This window comes from Myotis daubentonii, chromosome 2 (assembly GCF_963259705.1).
Source record: "Myotis daubentonii chromosome 2, mMyoDau2.1, whole genome shotgun sequence".
Taxonomy (NCBI): domain Eukaryota; kingdom Metazoa; phylum Chordata; class Mammalia; order Chiroptera; family Vespertilionidae; genus Myotis; species Myotis daubentonii.
In genome coordinates this window covers 86,093,762-86,110,791 of record NC_081841.1, presented here as the reverse complement: position 1 = coordinate 86,110,791, position 17,030 = coordinate 86,093,762, and the positions used below count along the sequence as shown (strand labels likewise).

Below are 17,030 nucleotides of genomic sequence, written 5' to 3'. Positions count from 1 at the left end.
CTGCAGGGAAGAAACATCTGCACAGGATATGTTTCAAGGGACCTGGCGTATATGGCATACTGTTCTTAATATGTTTGCTCCCCTCTTAACGCTATGTGTTTTAAACAGGACCACCTCCCTGAGAAAGGTTGTTTCCCCAGGTGAGGCTTTTTCCCTGGAGTTAGGGAGGGAATAAAACCCCTTAACTAAGTGCCAAGCAGGTAATTAATCACTTTAACTACGAACAATCACGCTTAAGCTACATAATCTTTACTTAGGATACTCTCCTTCAGTTACTTCCTTGTAGCTTAATAGAACAATAGAGTAACCTTGGAATGGAGATAAGAAACGCCCTAACCTTTGGAATAGAATTGATAGGATTAAAATTGACTGGTATAAATACAGATGTAACAAGACAATAAAGACAGAACTTGGCTAGAGATCCTGGCTAGAGAACCTAGCTATGCTGATCAACTGAACGCTGCCTCCCTGTCATTCCTTCTTCGGGGACTCCGTCCACACCTTTGGGAACCCCTGGACCTGCTGGGGTTGGACCCCAACAACTAACCACAGAAAGGCAATCTATACTAATAAAAGGATGGCAGGAGAGTTGGCTGACAAGAAGGACCGTGATGTGTCACCTTCCAAGGAGGAAAGGAAGCGATCTCGGTCACCTGACAGAGAACGGGATAGAGACCGGGATCGGAAATCTTCCCCTTCTAAAGATAGAAAGCAGCATCAGTCAAGGGATAGGCGTGGAGGGGGCAGCCGGTCTCGCTCCCGTTCCCGGTCCAAGTCTATGGAAAGAGAACGACGGCACCGGCACCGAGAGCGAGATAAGGAGCGGACTCGGAATAAGAAGGACCAAGATCGGGATAAGGATGGGCACAGACAGGACAAGGACCGGAAACGATCCGGTTTATCTCCTGGACGAGAAAAAGACAGACTCTAAGAAGGATGACGAGGATGAACATGGTGATGAGAAGCCTAAGGCCCAGCCATTATCCCTAGAGGAACTTCTGGCCAAGAAAAAGGCTGAGGAAGAAGCTGAGGCTAAGCCCAAGTTCCTGTCCAAAGCAGAACGAGAGGCGGAAGCCCTGAAGCGCCGGCAGCAGGAGGTGGAAGAGCGGCAGGAGATGCTTGAAGAAGAGAGGAAGAAAAGGAAACAGTTTCGAGACTTGGGCAGGAAAATGTTGGAAGACCCTCAGGAGCGAGAACGACGGGAACGCAGGGAGAGGATGGAACGGGAGACCGATGGAAATGAGGATGAGGAAGGGGGCAGAAGATCCGAGAGGAGGAGGATAAGAGCAAGGAACTGCATGCCATTAAGGAGCGCTACCTGGGTGGCATTAAGAAGCGGCGCCGAACGAGGCATCTCAATGACCGCAAGTTTGTCTTTGAGTGGGATGCATCTGAGGACACATCTATCGACTACCACCCACTGTACAAAGAACAGCACCGGGTGCAGTTGTTGGGGCGAGGCTTCATTGCAGGCATCGACCTAAAGCAGCAAAAACCAGAACAGTCACGTTTCTATGGAGACCTAATGGAGAAGAGGAGGACACTGAAAGAAAAGGAGCAGGAGGAGGCAAGACTCTGCAAACTTCGTAAGAAGCCAAGCAGCGCTGGGATGATCGTCACTGGTCCCAGAAGAAGTTAGATGAGATGACGGACAGGGACTGCGGATCTTCCGTGAGGACTATAGCATTACCACCAAAGGTGGCAAGATCCCTAATCCCATCCGATCATGGAAAGACTCTTCTCTGCCCCCACACATCTTGGAGGTCATTGATAAGTGTGGCTACAAGGAACCAACACCTATCCAGCGTCAGGCAATTCCCATTGGGCTACAGAATCGTGACATCATTGGTGTGGCTGAGACTGGCAGCGGCAAGACAGCAGCCTTCCTTATTCCGTTGCTGGTCTGGATCACTACTTTTCCCAAAATTGACAGGATTGAAGAGTCAGACCAGGCCCTTACGCTATCATCCTGGCCCCCACCCGTGAGTTGGCTCAGCAGATTGAGGAAGAAACCATCAAGTTTGGGAAGCCACTGGGCATCCGCACTGTGGCTGTCATTGGCGGCATCTCCAGAGACAACCAGGGCTTCAGGCTGCGCATGGGTTGTGAGATTGTGATTGCTACCCCAGGACGTCTGATTGATGTGCTGGAAAACCGCTATCTGGTGCTGAGCTGCTGTACTTACGTGGTTCTGGATGAGGCCGATAGGATGATTGACATGGGTTTTGAGCCAGACGTCCAGAAGATCCTGGAGCACATGCCTGTCACCAACCAGAAGCCGGACACGGATGAGGCTGAGGACCCTGAGAAGATGTTGGCCAACTTTGAGTCAGGAAAACATAAGTAGCGCCAAACGGTCATGTTCACGGCCACCATGCCCCCAGCTGTGGAGCGTCTGGCACGGAGCTATCTTCGGCGACCTGCTGTGGTGTACATCGGCTCTGCAGGCAAGCCCCATGAACGTGTGGAACAGAAGGTCTTCCTCATGTCAGAGTCAGAGAAGAGGAAAAAGCTGCTGGCAATCTTGGAGCAAGGCTTTGACCCACCCATCATCATTCTCGTCAACCAGAAGAAGGCCTGTGGTCAAGAGAAACCAAGATGGCGGCATAGGTTAATGCCGGAGATTGCTGCCTCGAACAACCACTTCAGAAAAACAATTAAAGACAGAAGGGACATCATCTAGAACCACAGGAAGGCTGGCTGAGTGGAAATTCTACAACTAGGAGGAAAGAGAATATCATACCCAGACTCAGAGGAGGCGCAGTGCTGAAGTAAAATATTCAGGTGCGGAGTGCGTGCGAGCAGGCTGGCAGCAGAGGGCGTGGTTGTTGTTTTCAATCAGGAGGGAGTTTCAGACTCTGAGCTCCAGATCCCAGCGAGTCTGTAGGGACCCAGACTCAAACGGGAGAAGCGGGACTATCTGGCTTCGGTCGGAACTTGAAGGCAGCTTTCTCTTCCAGGTTTGCAGCGGTTGCTGGGACTCTGTGAGGCAGAGCCCCTAGGGACGGAACTGAGAGCAGCCATAACTGCTCCCTCCTGCCCGCCCTGTAGAGCCCCGGGGACCTGCCCCGCCCAAGCCCTGCACAGAACCATTTGCCGGATAGCCTCAGGCAAACACTAGATTAGCACCACCCTAGAGATCCAGCACAGAAGCTCTCCCACTGCAGACACAGCGGATTCTCATAGCCAGTTAGCCTGGAGGTCAAATCACCCCCGGTATTGCCGACATCAATCAAGGCTTAACTACAACAAGACTGCGCACAAAGACCACTAGGGGGTGTACCAAGAAAGCATAAAAAATGCGGAGACAAAGAAACAGGACAAAACTGTCAATGGAGGATATTGAGTTCAGAACCACACTTTTAAGGTCTCTTAAGAACTGTCTAGAAGCCGCCAATAAATGTAGTGAGATCCTCAAGAAAACTAATGAGACCCTCAATGTTATGATAAAGAACCAACTAGAAATTACGCATACACTGAGCGAAATAACGAATACTATACAAACTCCCAACAGCAGACCAGAGGAGCGCAAGAATCAGGTCAAAGATTTGAAATGCGAACCAGAAAAGCAAAATGAAAAAAGAATCCGAAAATACGAAGATAGTGTAAGGAGCCTCTGGGACAGCTTCAAGCGTACCAACATCAGAATTATAGGGGTGCCAGAAGATGAGAGAGAGCAAGATATTGAAAACCTATTTGAAGAAATAATGACAGAAAACTTCCCCCACCTGGTGAAAGAAATAGACTTACAGGTCCAGGAAGCACAAAGAACCCCAAACAAAAGGAATCCAAAGAGGATCACACCAAGACACATCATAATTAAAATGCCAAGAGCAAAAGACAAAGAGAGAATCTTAAAAGCAGCAAGAGAAAGAAACTCAGTTACCTACAAGGGAATACCCATACGACTGTCAGCTGATTTCTCAACAGAAACTTTGCAGGCCAGAAGGGAATGGCAAGAAATATTCAAAGTGATGAATACCAAGAACCTACAACCAAGATTACTTTATCCAGCAAAGCTATCATTCAGAACAGAAGGTCAGATAAAGAGCTTCACAGATAAGGAAAAGCTAAAGGAGTTCATCACCACCAAACCAGTATTATATGAAATGCTGAAAGGTATCCTTTAAGAAGAGGAAGAAGAAGAAAAAGGTAAAGATACAAATTATGAACAACAAATATACATCTATCAACAAGTGAATCTAAGAATTAAGTGAATAATCTGGTGATCATAATAGAATCAGGAACATAGAAAGGGAATGGACTGACTATTCTTGAGGGGGAAAGGGGTGTGGGAGATGCGGGAAGAGACTGGACAAAAATCGTGCACCTATGGATGAGGACAGTGGGTGGGGAGTGAGGGCGGAGGGTGGGGCGGGAACTGGGAGGAGGGGAGTTATGGGGGGAAAAAAGAGGAACAAATGTAATAATCTGAACAATAAAGATTTAATTTAAAAACAAATTAAAAAAAAAAAAGAAGGGCTGTGAAGTTTTGGCCAAATCCCTGGAGAAGATGGGGTACAATGCTTGTACATTGCATGGTGGAAAAGGCCAGGAGCAGCGAGAATTTGCACTGTCTAACCTCAAGGCTGGGGCCAAGGACATTTTGGTGGCTACAGATGTGGTAGGTCGTGGTATTGACATCCAAGATGTGTCTATGGTGGTCAACTATGATATGGCCAAAAACATTGAAGATTATATTCACCGCCAAAACCGGTTTGGCTCAGTGGATAGAGCGTCGGCCTGCGAACTGAAAGGTCCCAGGTTCGATTCCGGTCAAGGGCATGTATCTGGGTTGCAGGCACATCCCCAGTGGGAGATGTGCAGGAGGCAGCTGATCGATGTTTCTCTCTCATCGATGTTTCTAACTCTCTATCTCTCTCCCTTTCTCTCTGTAAAAAATCAATAAAAATATATTTAAAAAAAAAGATTATATTCACCGCATTGGCCGCACGGGACGAGCAGGCAAGAGTGGTGTGGCCATCACCTTCCTCACCAAAGAGGACTCCGCTGTATTCTATGAGCTGAAGCAAGCCATCCTGGAGAGCCCGGTGTCTTCCTGCCCCCCAGAGCTAGCCAACCACCCAGATGCCCAGCACAAACCTGGCACCATCCTCACCAAGAAGCGCCGGGAAGAGACCATCTTTGCCTGACACAGCACCCTTCCCACCTGCTTCAAGGCAGGCTCTGAAGCCTGTTCTTCAGGGCCCTCACATCTCCCTTTCCAGGTCCTCACTCTTACGGGGGCTTAGGAAAAATTCAGACTGCTTGGCTAGACCCTCAGGTTTGATGGCCTGAGTGTGGGCTGCAAAGGAGGGCAGCTGCTGCAGGAGACAGGGAGAACAAATTACCACAGGTTTGGGCCCAGCTCTGCCCCTCTGGCTGACTTGGGGATTGCCAGTGTCAGGGCCAGCCAATGGCTTTGCCTCCCAGGCTGCTGGGAGGGTTTCTTCGCACAGACTTGACTGCATAAGCTGCAGCAACACTTGCCCTAGATGACCCAGGGGATCGGCACTGTGAGGATTATGAACCTTGGACTCATTGTCATTTTGATAGCATTTGCCCTTTTGGATTATAAAACAAGGTGAGAGCCCTGTGCCAAGGGGTGCTGTGCACCCCAGGCCTCCCTCATCCAGGGAAGTTTTTTAGATGTGGGTCAGGGTGAGCTGGCTGTGTCCATCTTGAAGTCACTGGGTAAAATTTCTGTTCTCTATTCTCTGAAAAGATGAGTTTGTATGTTCTGAGAATAAATACATGAATATTTAAAAAAAAACAAAAAACCAACACACCAATTTCTCAGGAGGTGTTTACAATAAGGGACTCCTGCCCTGGCCAGTCCAGTGTTGATCAGTGGTTAGAGCACTGGCCCACAATACAAAGGCTGGGGTTCAGTTCCAGTCAAGGGCATGTAACTGGGTTGCAGAGTCCCACCCCAGTTGGGGTATGTATGGGAAGCAACCAATTGATGTAGGCCTCTCACATCAATGTTTGTCTTTCTCTCTCCTCTATCCTCCTCCCTCCTCACTTCCACTTTCTCTTAAATCAATGGAAACAATATCCTCCAGTGAGGATTAACAAAAAAATTTAAATAATTTAATTTTTTTTTAGATAATTGCCTCCTGGCTGGAGGCCAGGAAGATTTCTCCTATGCCTCTACATATAAAAGGGAATTTCATGCATTGGATCTTGAGTTGTGCTGTCTTGTTGGGGTATAAGATGCTGTCATCTCAAGTACACAGATTTCAAAGTCATGCAAAACTGGGCTCGAATTCTGGCTCTCCCACTTACCAACTGTATGATCTTGGGGAATTTCTTGAATTGGTTCTATTTTTATTAACTAGGGCAATTAAAAGTTATCTCATGCAACTCTTATGGGTTTAAAAGTAGATATGTAAAACATTTGGCAGGGAGGAGATGCTCCTCACTAGTTAATTCTCTTTTCCTAATAAATTATCATCTTTCACAACTGACCCCAAAGCAATTCTTTATTTGGAAATTGCTTATCAAACTTTTCTGCTAGAGATCTAAATTGATATTCATTTTTAGCAATGCACAAGCTATGAGTTGTAATTTTATATTTACACTTGAGGCCTGGTGCACAAATTTGTGCACAGGTGGGGTCCCTCAGCCTGGCTGGTGATCAGGGCCTATCGGTGCATCTTGCCCAGTCCCTACAGGGGCTGGCTGGGCAGGGGGAGGGACCACGGGAAGGTGGCTGGCCACAAGAGATTGGCTGTGGGAGTGCACTGACCACCAGGGCACAGTTCCTGTGTTGAGTGTCTTCGCCCTGGTGGTCAGTGCGCATCAGAGCAACCGGTAAACCAGTCGTTCAGCTGGCAGGTTGTAAGGGTCACTTAGGCTTTTATATATACAGATTAGAGGCCTGGTGCATGAAATTCATGCATTCGTGGGGCTGGGGGGGGCAGTTTCCTCAGCCCTCTTGCAGTCCGGGACCCATTGGGGGATGTCCTACTGACAGGCTTAAGCATGAGGAGTGAGCCTAAGCCATCAGTCGGATATCCTTAGCACTGCCATGGAAACGAGAGAGGCTCCTGCCACCACCGCTGTGCTCACCAGCCATGAGCCTGGCTTCTGGCTGAGTGGCACTCCCCTGGGGGAGCACACTGACCACCAGGGGGCAGCTCTTGCCTTGAGCATCTGCCCCCTGGTGGTCAGTGAGCATCATAGCATCCAGTTGTTCCGCCATTCAGTCAATTTGCATATCACCCTTTTACAATATAGGATAGTCATATACACACTAGTTTATCTTTAGCACTGTGGCATGTATACACATTTAATTTATATGTATTCTATTTACTAGTAAAATAACTTAAAAAGAGGAAAGCCTCAAAAGTAGCATATTTCAAAAGTATGAGCAATTGTGCTCTCCATTCTACTTAATTAATAAACACAGGCCTCAGACTAAATTTGAGATGGGAGATTGGATGCTGCTGTTTAACCCTCAAAATCTGCCTTGATTTCTATCTGTACAAGTGTCTCACGATAATGAGTGTGTAAAAATAGCATGTGTTAACAATTATGGCCCCTAAACCAAAGCCAACTGTTTCATCTAGTGCTCATCTGGGAAGCCAGACATTCATTCTAATTTTGGAGGAAAAACTAGCTACATTGGACTATGGTGAGACAGCTGATTCTCAGAAATCTAGAAGCAGATTTTAAACATACTTTGTACAGAAGGTAAGATTTCAATTTATATCCTACTAGAGGCCCCGTGCACAAAATTTATGCATGGGTGCAGTCCCTTGGCCTGGCCAACAATTGAAGTGCAAGCATCTGGCATGAAGGGCAGGTCCCAGCTGATCTCTGGGCCCCCAGGCCCCCACATGCCCCCCTCTACCTGAGTCATGGCACCCAAGTCCCCACACGGAGATGTGGTGAGCACAGCCAGACACCGTGGGCCAGAGCGCAGCATGGGCCTCTGGGCTTTCCAGCAGCACTGTATGGAAGCCAGGTGGGCAGCGCAGTCTCTCCAGGCTAGCCTCACAGACCAGCTCCTGCACAAAACCACAGGGAGCACAACCGACCCCTGCGGTCCCAGTGGCTGCCACCTGGCTCACCTGGAAGAGGCTGCACAGGTGTGGGGCGGGCTCCTCGTGGGCACCCAGCACCTGAGCGCGGGCTTCTCCAGTGTGCAAGCCCTGCTGTCCTGGAGGAGGGTAGCAGGGGGAGTGAGAGTGAGCTCAGTGGACACCCCACATTCTCACTGCACCCCTGTCCCTGTCACCTCCGCCCCCAGGTAGCCAGCGAGAAGTCGCAGCCCCCCACCCAGGCACTGAGGGAGGTTGGTCTCCACGACCCAGCCCCAGTTCCCCAGCCCAGCCCGGGGCCTGCTGGCCACTGGTCGCCATCTGTGGGGTAATCCACAGGGTGATCAGGCCCCCACTCGCACCCGCCTTGGCCTGGCACTGTCTGCTCACCTGCTCCACCATTCCGCCATGTTCCCATTCTCGTCGGGGCCCATCAGGGCTGGCAGTACTTCCACTGCCACCCACTGCCAGTGCCACATCTCTGATGCCTGCCATATTCCACACCACCCCTCTGGTGGTCAGCGCACGTCATAGTGAGCGATCGAACTCCCAGACAAACAATTTGCATATTAGGCTTTTATATATATAAACTAGAGGCCTGATGCATGAATTTGTGCATGGGTGAGGTGCCTCTGGGTGGCCTACAGGGATTGGACTGAAACCCACAGTCCAAGCCACCTGCAGCTCCTACCTGCCACTCCTGCTCATCCCAGCCCCACTGTGCCTGCCGCGGGCTTGCTCCCAATCAGTCCCAATTGGGAGCGACTCGTGCTGCTGCAGCAGCACTCACCAGCCATGAGCCCTGTGTCTGGCACTCTCCCAAAGGGACTGGCTAAAGGGATCGGGCTGAAACTGGCTCTCCAATATCCCCTGAGGAGTCCCAGATTGTGAGAGGGTGCTGGCCAGGCTGAGGAACCCCACCAGTGCACGATCGTTGCTGGGGAGGGGCCGCAGGAGGGCTCGAGGGCATGTCTGGCCTATCTTGTTCAGCCAGACCCCAGCAGCAAGCTAACCTACTGGTCAGAGCATCTGCCCCCTGGTGGTCAGTATGCATCATAGAGACCGGTCTTTCCATCGTCGGGATGAAACCAGCTCTCCAACATCCCCCAAGGGATCCCGAATTACAAGAGGGCGCAGGTCAGGCTGAGGGACCCCACTGGAGCATGATCAGGACCAGGGAGGGACATGGGAAGTTGGCCAGCCTGGGAGGGGCTGCGGGAGAGCTCTAGGGAGTGTCTGGTCCATCTTGCTCAGTCCCGATTGGCCGGACCCCAGCAGCAAGCTAACCTACTGGTCAGAGCATCTGCCCCCAGGTGGTCAGTGCATGTCATATCAACTGGTTGATGGGTTGACTGTCTTCCCTCTGGTGGCCAGTGCATGTCATAGCGAGCAGTTGAGCAGCCTTAGCATATCATTAGCATATTATATTTTGATTGGTTGAACAGCCGACCAGACACTTAGCATACTAAGCTTTTATTATATAGGATTTTGCCCTTTAGTAAAGCAAACATATATATCAAAGGGAAGGTTTGGTTTGACAGTCTGATCAATGTTTCTCTATCTCTGGATCTGTTTTTGTTCATCAGTTTATGTTCATTATATTCCATAAATGAGTGATATCATGTGATTTTTACCTTTTTCTGACTGGCTTATTTAACTTAGCATAATGCTTTCCAGTTCCATCCATGCTGTATGCATGCATATAAGCCTAACCAATGGACACAGACAACAGGGCAGTGAGAGCATGAGTGGGGGGTTTCCAGAGTAATGGATAAGGACACATATGTAATACCTTAATCAATAAAGAATTTTTTTTTTTTAAAAAAAAGGTAAGGTTTGGTAAACAGTAAAAGATTATCAGTTTAGAGGAATTGCCTTCAGCTGTTCAGCCAGCAGCAGGTAATAATATGCAGATTTTCAGCCTTGCTGAATATCATAAAGTCCATCAGCCTTCTGGGGACTTTTCACATTTATTATGACCTGCTGGTCTTAGCCTCCAGCAGTCTAGGATTTTAGTAGTCTTGCTGGCCATGTAAAACCAAGCATTCATACCTATATTATTTCTCTCTGTGTTCATGATTTAAGAATCCTTCAGCTCTGGTTCTCCTTTCCTAGCCAGAGGTTAGACTCTCCAAAGAATTTTCTCTAGTTTCCTGTCTCCTCTCAACAGGAATCAAGAAAACTCACTACAAACTCCTTTCTCCAAATTGTTGGACCGCCTCAGCCTTAGAGGGCTACAGATAAAAGAACACTAGCTTGAGGTCAGGAGGTCTGAGACCTAGTTCTACCTCCTCTAGTAATTTTCAGCCTCTTGCAACATGCCTCATCTTCTCTCTCTGGGCCTCAATCCTTTCATATCTGCAAAGTTGATCTCTATAATGACATGTTGATGAATAGTTTTTGGATTTATATTCTACTTATTTTATGCTTTTCCCAGATCTTGAAGACAGAACCATGGTCTCCTCTATTCCTTAAGGGCTTTAGATTGGATTTCATCTCTTTCACATGATGAAAATGTTTCCTTCTTTCCAACATTGCAAGTTTTTAATCCCAAAATGGGACTAATTTAATAGTTTTAGCCCATCTTTGATTAAAAAGAATTCACTGTGTTCCTATTTTATATTCATATCTGAAAAATATGCTAACAATATTTTTTTAAAACTGTCTCTCAATTGCTTAAATGGTAAACAAGTCAGGAACATAATTTACTTGTAAATCTTAGGTTGATTTTTTTTTCCCAAAGGGTCTGGTGATAAATTAATATATTACATTTTAAAAGGCTGGGATTTCATTTCTGAAGATTGGCAAATGGTCATGACTAATTATGACAGAAACCATCCACTGCCAACACGCTTCCATCCCCCCTCCTCTTCTTCCCTACTAATAGAATATTCAGTAGATATGCCAAGGTGGTCCTACTGAAAGTTGGTCCCTGTCCCACTTCCAGGCAATAACATAAGTCACCTGAATTAATTACAGTAATGCCATCCCCCTTCCCCTTCCCTGATCCCACATTGATTTTTCTCTGGGAAATCATGTGACCCAGTTCTAACCAAGGTGATATAAGGAAGGTCTGGTGGATAGAAGTTTCTGGGAAATTTTGCTCTCTTGGTTAAAAATAAATAAAAAGATAGCCTCAATCAGAGCCCTCTTTTATTTGTGCTCCTTTGGTCATGCCTGTAGAGTAGCTTTACTACAACCTCAACGTACTGTAACCATGTTGTGACTCTAAGGCAATAAAGAATAGAAGCTAACATGCCCATGATGGTTCATGCTGACATCAGTGAACTGCCTCACCAGGCTTGAGCTACCTATTTCTTGACTTGACTTCTTGTGTGAGACAAAGGAACCTCTATTTGTTTTAGCCACTCTAGATTTGCTTTATGTTTCTTGTCATTGAATGTACTCCTAAATGATACATAACCAACATAGAGACTTCCCTAACCATGATAATAAGGCTGTCTTCTGAGAATCCCCAGATCTTTGAATGATTAGATTAAGATATTTAAAGGTCAAAACGCCACAAATTCAGTGCTTGACACAATTAGTTGCAATTATGAAAAGAAAGCAAGAATGTATGGTTTTGGTAACTAGGGTAGGAAGAAGAAGTCTTACTAGCCTGCTAAGTTGTGGAATTTTTAATCAGACTGCAAGCATATCTCTGACCTTCAGTTATTGTACAAAAGTTAACATTAGATCATTTTAAGGATACCAATGATATTAGTAATGATAATAATATTAACTAACTTTCATTAGCTGACTAAGTGGTAAGCATTTTGCTAAGCTCTTTATAACCATTGTTTCAATTCTCACAAATCTATAAAGTAAGTACTACTATGCCCATTTTGTAGACAAAGAAACTGAGGTTGAAATGGGTTCAGTGACCTGCCAAAATTCGCACAGTAAGGTAAGTGGTGGATCTCTACCCAAGGTCTGTTGAATTACTAGACTAATTCAACATAACTAGTCATATACTTTGTTCCTATTTTTTCTAATTTTGAAATAGCTTCAACTCATAAAAAATTTGTAAGTACAATACAAATTTTTTTTTCTAAACTATTTTAGAGTAAGTTGTCAGCATGATGCCCTGAATAGTGTATTTTCAAAAGATACCTATGAGTCTAGCCCAGCCATGGGCAAACTATGGCCTGCGGGCCGGATCCGGCCCGTTTGAAATGAATAAAACTATTGAAAAAAAAGACCGTACCCTTTTATGTAATGATGTTTACTTTGAATTTATATTAGTTCACACAAACACTCCATCCATGCTTTTGTTCCGGCCCTCGGGTCCAGTTTAAGAACCCATTGTGGCCCTCGAGTCAAAAAGTTTGCCCACCCCTGATCTAGCCGGTATGGTTCAGTAGTTGAGTATAGACTATGAACCAGGAGATCACAGTTCAATTCCCTGTCAGGGTACATGCCCAGTTTTCAGGCTTGATCCCCAGTAGGGGACATGCAGGTGGCAACTAATCAATGATTCTCTCTCATCATTGGTTTCTCTCCCTCTCTCTGGAAATCAATAAACACATATTTTAAAAAAAAAAAAGATACCTATGAATGTGACTTTATTTAGAAAAAGGGTCTTTATGAATATAAGTGAGTAAAGAATGTTGAAATTATTTTGGATATAAGGTAAAGTGTAAACCCCTTCCTATATGGACAGCCCCCTCACCTGCCTGGATGCTGACAGCCCTTGCCAGGGGAGCTTCCTCACCTTGTCCTCCTCACCTTGTTGTGAGGGGACACTTTCCTGAAAGGACATTCCCTCACCCTGGTTAGGTCCTACACCCCAGGTCAGCCTACCCCTGACACCCCGCCGACACTTAGCATAGTCTCAACTGACTCAGATGCCCTATACCCGGTCACCTCCATGTGTGGACATCCTTTTTCTCCATCCAAGCCCTGACACCCTATATTGACTTGTCCCACCTAGTCTCTGACCACTTGCACCATGACTGACACTCCCACTTAGGCTCTGACATTCCATGCCCAGCACTCCCCATGAGGACACCTCATCAAATGTTCCATGCTCATGCTGCTCTCCTGTGTGATGCCCTCCTCGTCCTGCTTGGGCTCTGGCCCTTGCATCAGGCTGACCCTCCATGGGGAAACTGTCCTCGCCTACTTGCACTCAGTGACACTGGGTCATCACAGCTCCCCTCACACTGGCACAGACATCTACCTCAATCAACTTCACCTAATGGCTTCAGGGCTGAACGCTTCAGGAAGGGAAGGAATGGGAAGGAGAAAATAAGGAGGAAGGAGAGCTTACTTTTCCATTAAAGATTCAAACCTCACTAGAAATTCAATTTATAATACTGAGATACGACTAATAAACTCAGAGCTGATCATTTTAATCCTTTGTTCCAGTACTGATCTGGGAAATGAGGGGAGATAACTTGCGAATCCACACTCTTTGTTACCAGGATTGTAATGTAATTTTTAGCTTTCAACATATTCACAGCACCTTTAATTTTTATATTAACAAAGAACAATAAGAGTGAACTTTCTGATAAAGCTACTACTTCTGGCTACATTACATGGGGCTGCTATTTTATACAGTACTACCATTTTCACTTTCTATTGCCACAGAGAAGCGCCTGATGGTTTGGGTCCCTGCCGTTTTCAATGGTGTACTATGTTAAGCTTTCCTTTATAGCCCTAAAGTTCACCTTTCCAGAGTCAGCCATTGTTGACCAAACCATAATCACTGTTCCAGAGTGACAGATCAAAGACATTTCCAGTTTTACTGTACGCTATGCCCACTGGAATTCAGGGAAATTTGTAGGGGTGGACAAAGGCAATCAATCATAAGTCAGGTCCAACTATGGCCTGAGGCAGAATAAAGATTATGGTCCCAGAAAATCCTATATAATAAAGAGGTAATATGCAAATTAACCCTCATGCCCTCACAAGATGGCTGCCTACGACCAGTCCAGCAGGGGGGGTCAGTTAGGGACAACCAAACGACTGAACAAGCAGGCTGCATGGGGCTACCAGGCCGGTGGGGTGGGCTGTGGGGGGCAACCAGGCCAGCAGGGGAGGGCGCAGTTGGGATTAGGAGCCAGCGGTCCAGGATTGTGAAAGGGATCCCAGATTGGAGAGGGTGCAGGCTGGGCTGAGGGGACCCCCTTCTCCCAGAATTTCATGCACCAGGCCTCTAGTTAAAACATAAAAGCAAGACACACACACACACACACACACACACACACACACACACACATACACATACCCCACTTCAGAAAAGGATGAACTAGGCTGATGATCCAGACTGGACACACAGACCCATAATTTCCAACCAAATAAATAAAACTTAATGAAAACTAGAGAATCTTCTCTAAATTAGTACTTTCTAGTATTTTTTTAAAACTCTTTTGGGGTTAAATTTAAGGATCTCAATTGTTCTTCAGTCTATATTCATATTTCAAAATTTACAAGCATTTTTTTTCCAAAATATAAAATTAAGCTACATATTGAATATAATTTTTCTAATCTCATCAGTCTCCTGGAAAGTCAGAGACTTTTCTTCCTCCTTCTGTTCTCCCCAACCCCTACTGCTGTTTCTCCTTCCACCAAAAATCAATGCTCTATCAAATGGAAAATAAAAGTATTGCTATTCTTCAGCAGCCCTAGCTATGTAGTAATGAGAGATAATGAACATGATAACCATTTTTAAAAAGTTAATTTATTTTGGGGGGTCTTGTAAAGAGATCAGGAAAGGGAAAAATGTCCCACTGCCACATTCAAGATACAGGTTCTTATCTCCAAATTAGGTTAGTTCCCAGATTTTTAGATCAAAAGTGTTAATTCATTAAAACACCTTTTAAATACGGCTTTAATTCTGACAGTCTTTCCTCAGAAATACATTTATTTAATTCTGTCCAATGAGCTTTCTACCAATGCCATCTCTAAGCTGTTGATCACTGATATTCTAGTTACTGCCATTAAAACTGCTAGAGGGAAAAAATAGTGCCAGAACACTATTAACAAGGAACTGGTCTGGCTATTTAAAATCCAGGTGTCTGCCCTGACTGGTTTGGCTCAGTGGATAGAGTGTCGGCCTGGGGACTGAAGGGTCGCAGGTTCGATTCCGGTCAAGGGCATGTACCTTGGTTGCAGGCACATTCCCAGGAGCGGGTGTGCAAGAGGCAGCTGATCGATGTTTCTCTCTCATCGATGTTTCAAACTCTCTATCTCTCTCCCTTCCTCTCTGTAAAAAAATTATTAAAAAATAAATAATAAATAAATAAAATCCAGGTGTCTAATCCTGTCATTTTCTTCTTAAGTCAAATGCTACCATGCCTACGTCATATACAATTTTGTTTGCATTCTGCAGAATAAAGGGGGGCTGGGGCAGAGTTAAGAATTCATGATGCAAATTATTCAAACACAAGTGAGTTCCCAAAGAAGAGCAAGTATATGTAATTTTAAATTAGCAATGCTTTATCAGATCAGCAAGTGTGTAATTACGTGGCTCCTAGTGATACATGGCTTGCTGCCAAATGGTGCCTCACCCTCGATCCCTTATCCCCACCACAGGGTCTTGTTTTGTTTTTAATAATTCCCAATTTACTCCTATTCTTACTCCTTTCTCTAGCTATTCTGAACCTTAGTTCTTCCTTCAGTCCTTCAATTACACCACTGCCTACTTCACTCTCAACTCATGACCTAAACTCCTGCATTACCATGAAGATAGAAACCGTCAGGCATTAACACTGTGGTAGGCAGACCAATGGCTCTCCAAAGATGGCCATGCTCTTATTCCTGTAAACTATGAGTGTGTTACCTTACAGGACAAAAGGCACTTTGTAGATGTAATGAAGAGTCTGCACCTTGAGATAGAGGATTATCCTTAAACTAGAGGCCCGGTGCCCAAAAATTTGTGCACTCGGGGGGCAGGGGGGGGTCCCTCAGCCCGGCCTGTGCCCTCTCGCAGTCTGGGACCCCTCGGAAGATAACGACCTGCTGGCTTAGGCCTGCTCCCGGGTGGCAGAGGGCAGGCCCAATCCCTAGGTGCAGTCCCTGGTCGGGCTCAGAGCAGGGCTGATTGGGGAGTTGGGGCGCCACCCCCTGTCATGCACAGAGCAGGGCCCATCAGGGGGTTGGGGCACTGCCCTCTATCACCCACAGAGCAGGGCCGATCAGGGGTTTGGGGCGCCACCACTCTCACACTCAGGGCAGGGCCGATGGGGAGGTTATGGCTCTACCCCGTCACACACAGAGCAGGGCCCGTGGGGGGGGGTGGTTGGGGAGCTCCCCCCTATCAGGCACAGAGCAGGGCTGCTCAGGGGGTTGGGGCTCCACCCCCTGTCACACACAGAGCCGCAGGGCAATGAGGGGGTTTGGGCGCTGGCCCCTGTCACGCTGATCCCGGTGCCGGGAGGCATATTACCCTTTTACTATATAGGGTAGAGGCCTGGTGCATGGGTGGGGCCGGCTGTTTTGCCCTGAAGGGTGTCCTGGGTCAGGGTGAGGGTCCTCACTGGGGTGCCTGGCCAGTCTGGGTGAGGGGCTGAGGGCTGTTTTCAGGCTGGGAGTGACTGAAGTTCCCAACCACTCCTTTTTTTCTTTTTTTCTTTTTTTTATTCTGGGCCAGCTTTACCTTGAGGCTTGGCTCCAGCTCTTAGGCCTTGGGCTGAAAGTAGGTTTCTGGCCTTTGCTTACAATGTTGCGAATCTGCTGGCTGAAGTCCAGCGGTATTTGTTACAATGTTTCTTAAACTGCCCGCTCAGAGGCCTGCAGCCGCAGGCGGGGAACGTTGGTTTCCTCCAACGATCCTCTGTCACTGAGGCAAGCAAGCCTCATGTTATTTTCAAGCTGCCTGGCTGCCGGCCGCCATCTTGGCTGACGGTTAATTTGCATATCTTGCTGATTAGCCAATGAAAAGGGTAGCGGTCGTATGCCAATTACCATGTTTCTCTTTTATTAGTGTAGATTGGGCCCAATCAAATCACTTGACTCCTTAAAAGCAGAGCATCTTTC

General features: G+C 46.7%; 1 pseudogene; it reads left to right on the top strand.

Annotated features, from left to right (window-relative positions):
• The first annotated feature begins 435 nt into the window (after positions 1 to 435).
• LOC132227994 (probable ATP-dependent RNA helicase DDX23) lies at positions 436 to 5,321 on the top strand (annotated as a pseudogene).
• The last annotated feature ends 11,709 nt before the right edge of the window (positions 5,322 to 17,030 follow it).